Source organism: Mus caroli, unplaced genomic scaffold (assembly GCF_978045245.1).
Source record: "Mus caroli unplaced genomic scaffold, Mus_caroli_1 scaffold_8, whole genome shotgun sequence".
In the NCBI taxonomy this organism is placed as follows: domain Eukaryota; kingdom Metazoa; phylum Chordata; class Mammalia; order Rodentia; family Muridae; genus Mus; species Mus caroli.
In genome coordinates, this window is record NW_028227263.1 from 47,942,506 (window position 1) to 47,947,118 (window position 4,613).

The following is a 4,613-nucleotide window of genomic DNA, read 5'->3' on the forward strand; positions in this document are numbered from 1 at the left end:
AATTTGCAGATTGCCCTTTCTAATTCGTTGAAGAATTGAGTTGGAATTTTGATGGGGATTGCATTGAATCTGTAGATTGCTTTTGGCAAGATAGCCATTTTTACTATATTGATCCTGCCAATCCATGAGCATGGGAGATCTTTCCATCTTCTGAGATCTTCTTTAATTTCTTTCTTCAGAGACTTGAAGTTCTTATCATACAGATCTTTCACTTCCTTAGTTAGAGTCATGCCAAGGTATTTTATATTATTATTGAGAAGGGTGTTGTTTCCCTAATTTCTTTCTCAGCCTGTTTATCCTTTGTGTACAGAAAGGCCATTGACTTGTTTGAGTTAATTTTATATCCAGCTACTTTAGTGAAGCTGTTTATCAGGCTTAGGAGTTCTCTGGTGGAATTTTTAGGGTCACTTATATATACTATCATATCATCTGCAAAAAGTGATATTTTGACCTTCTTCCTTTCCAATTTGTATCCCCTTGATCTCCTTTTGTTGTCGAATTGCTCTGGCTAGGACTTCAAGTACAATGTTGAATAGGTAGGGAGAAAGTGGGCAGCCTTGTCTAGTCCCTAATTTTAGTGGGATTGCTTCCAGCTTCTCACCATTTACTTTGATGTTGGCTACTGGTTTGCTGTAGATTGCTTTTATCATGTTTAGGTGTCTCTAGCTGTATATGAATCAGAAGATGGCCTAGTCAGTCATCAGTGGAAAGAGAGGCCCATTGGTCGTGCAAACTTTATATGCCTCAGTACAGGGGAACGCCAGGGCCAAGAAGTGGGAGTGGGGGGGGGCGTGGGGGGAACTTTTGGGATAGCATTGGAAATGTAAATGAAATAAATACCCAATAAAAAAAAAAGAAAACCATGGTCATGGCGTCTCTTCCTAGCAGTAAAACACTGATAGAGAACGACAGGGGAAGATACTTGTCAGCCGTTAGTTCTCGAATTGTCCGGGTATGTAAACACGGACCTCACAGAGACAAGCCCAGATTTCCATATGCTCCCATGTGTAACAACTACTCCAGCTTTTAAATATTGTAAACTAATCAAAACTGTATCAGTGCTTGTGTGGGCCAAATCAAGCATGACTGAAGGCTAAGTTTGACCCAAAGACCATCGGCATTCAATCTTTAGCCTAGAGAGTGGACCCCAGTTCCTCTTCCTACAAATCAAGGAGATGGAGGCCTTGGGAAGAGGAGCGGAAAAAGAAAACCCGTGGTGCCAGCTGGGAGAGGTGAGGAGAGGAGAGGATGGGAGTGGGTGCCACCTGGGGAGGGTGTCAGATGGTCAAACAGGCAACTAAATGGCTCTGCACAGGGAAACTCAGGAGCTTCTAGCAAAGAAATAAATGACAAAAATAATTATAAAATTAAAAAGTCAAACAACAAAATTCTTGAATATAAGATAAATATAAAAATCAACACTTTTCTGATTTTTGACAATAAACATGTAGACATGAACATTTATAATGTTTATAAATTTATAAATGTTTACTAACTCATTTATAACACAAATTAATTAACTATTAAGAAGTAAATTGAACCAGGGAGCACCAACTCAAAGAAAGTTGTGCGTGATCCATGGGTAGCAATGTCTGAATCCTAGAGTGTGGGAAGTTGGAGGCAGACAGACTGGGGTTTTACGATCACCCTCAGCTAGGATAGGTACAGAGTGCTTAAGGCTAGCCTGGGATACAAGAGTCCCTGCCTCAAAACAAACAACAAACCAACAATAAAAGGAAGATAGGAGCAAGAGCAGACCTCACCACATACCCATGCCAAGGCAGTTTCTATGACAGCTGTGCATGAAGAGCTATGGCCGCCAGGCTTCTATGGAGAAAGAGATTCCCACGGACCTCCCAGAGCGGCTGGAGATAACACCAGCAAGAGGACTTGACTTGTCTTGCAGGTATCAAACCAAACTAAAACCTGTCACCAGGGATCCGGCATAGGAACAGGTCAGTGAGACAGACCAGAATTCAGACAGATCCCGAATACATATTAGAACACAATTGTTTGAAAGAGTGACCTGTAAAATTCAATAAATTCATCTGAAAGCAAATAGAATTTGATATCTGTCCAGCTCATAAGTAGAGGTCTATGTCAGGTTACTCAGAGGCAGTTCAGCGGGTAAGCTGCTTGCTATGCATGCTGGACCACCCGAGTTCCATCTCCAGAACCTTCAGTGGAAGGAGAGAACCAACCGAACCCTGATGGTTGTCATCTGGACTCCATATGTGTGCCACAGCATGCATACACTTGTACATACATACATACATACATACATACATACACACACACATACACATACACAGTAATATATCTTAAATTTAAAAAAAAAAACTTAAATGTAAAGAAGCACAGGAGAGCCCGGTATGGCACACGGTGTGGTGGCACATGTCTTTAAGCCCAGCACTTGGGAGGCAGTGGCAGGTGATCTCTTGAGTTTGGGCCTAACTGGGCTGCCTTGTCTGGTCTCAGTGGGAGAGGATATACTTAATGCTGCAGGGACTTGAGGTTTCAGGGGAAGGGAAGGGAAACAGGTAGGGAAGGGAACACTTGAAGGGGGAAACTGGGAGGAGAGGGGGCCCTTCGATCAGGATGTAAAGTGAATAAATAAATAACTGAATGGGAAAAACTCTACATCAGGAGCTGGAGAGATGGATCAGCAGTTAAGAGCACAGGCTGCTCTTCCAGGGGTCCTGGGTTCAGTTCCCAGCACCTCCATGATGGCTCATCACTGACTATAAACACCTTTTCCAGAGGATCTGACTCTTCGGTCTTCCTTAGGCACCAGGCACACATGTGGTACACAGACATACATGCAGGCAAAACAAACATACATAACATTCTGTAAAATTCTAAATCAACAGGGATTTAGAATATATTATTTATTTTTTTAACCTATCATCTGATGCCTATCTTCTGTCTATCTGTATCGATGGCTTTTGATTGTTAAATTGGTTGAATTAAGAAGTACACATTGGGTTGTGTCTGAGAAAGCTTCCAGAGACATAGAGCCTGAGGGCTTTGGCCCACCCTGGTTGATAACATCTACCGCACAACCCCCACACCTAAGGCTTAGGGAACACTGAGGAAGAAGAGGAAAGAAAGATGGCAAGAGCCAGAGGACCAGAGTGTTTATAGGTTAGTGTATGTATGGTAGGAGCTGTATCCATGAATTATCACCACCACCACCACCACCACCACCACCATCATCACCAATGTCAATCATCTTCATTAGCAGGGGAAAGTGTGAACCTAGTTCCTCATTACCACAAATTATGCAGTCAACTCTCCCCCACTTCGGGAAATTTCAGGAGTCAGGACATCTGAAACACAATGGGTAAGCTTTGCCCTGAGAAAATCACCTTCACAACCATGGTATCTCTCCTGCTAGGTAAGTGTATCCATGACTTCTTAACAATACTGTCACCTAACCAAGACCTGCACAAGGACAACACCAGCTGACATTCCAGTGTGTATGTAGGAAATCTTTCACGGTGCCACTCCTACATGAAGAACTATAATCAATGGCTGCTAAGAGAGGGAGAACCTCCCTTCTCCAGGGAGGAGGCCCCAGATGGGTTATCCAATCCCAAGTGGCCAGCCATAAATGAATACGCAGATGAGCAACACAAACTAGACTCGATAGGTTGTATTTATGAATATATATGTGTGTGTATATGTATACATCCATGCATATACATAGCAATAATAATCACAGAAGCAAATAATCACAAATTTGAGGGCAAACTGGGGGAGATGGGAGAAGCTGGAGGCAGGGAAAGAGTGGAGACATCATGTAGCCATCATATCCATGTGTGAAATTCTCCAAAAAACATGTAAAAAGGGAAAGCAATGTCCATCCATCATGAATGGCTAAATACATCGAGAACATTAACACTGAAGTATCATGAACTCCAAAAAACGAACAGAAGTACATCTGTTTATTTGAGGGAATTTCTTTGAAATATGGTTGAGTGTTTTTTAAGGTACAGGAGACTATGCAGTCTATAGTCCTATGTTTTTGATAAAGCAACAAGAGAAGATCTCTAACTTACACATATTTGTGTTTGCACACAGTTTGCTTTCTTTCGGCAAAGACTAAATCCTGGGGAAAGCTTGCGGCAGCCCTGACAGAAGGATGGGATAGGGTTGGGGAAGATGGCAGGACGGGCTGACATGAACAATGCAGAGAGACCAGAAGCTGAAACCATTCGTTCTCTAGCAAACTAATGAGAATTATTTCTGAACACGAGGGGCCTTTGGAATCAGGCGCCTCATGCCCACAGCGCAGTGCTTGAGACCTGGAACACAACCCCCAGACCCCTCCCCACCTCTGGTTTTCTTCATGATTCCAGAACCAGAATCCAAGAACTCTGGGGGCAGGGAAGAGAGCATCTGGGAGGCCACTGCCTTCTGTGCAGGGCTGGCCTCGCCTGAGTCCACAGCTCAGGCTCTGCCCTCTGAATGTGTTTAGGTAAATCTGAGGGGATATCATCCAGAGATTATCATCTCAGATTAGTTCTCCTCCATCCCTCAGCCCCCAGCAGGTCCTCAGAGAGAATTCCCCTGGGTCCCACTTCCTGTTTCCCTGACTCTCCTGTCTTAGC

The 4,613-nt window shown here is 43.4% G+C and overlaps 1 non-coding gene across 1 annotated transcript; it reads right to left on the reverse strand.

Annotated features, from left to right (window-relative positions):
* Window positions 1-3,241: 3,241 nt before the first annotated feature.
* On the reverse strand, window positions 3,242-3,405 carry LOC115031575 (U1 spliceosomal RNA). The gene has a single exon (XR_003837256.2). It is a non-coding gene; the product is annotated as a U1 spliceosomal RNA (small nuclear RNA).
* Between the last annotated feature and the right edge of the window lie 1,208 nt (window positions 3,406-4,613).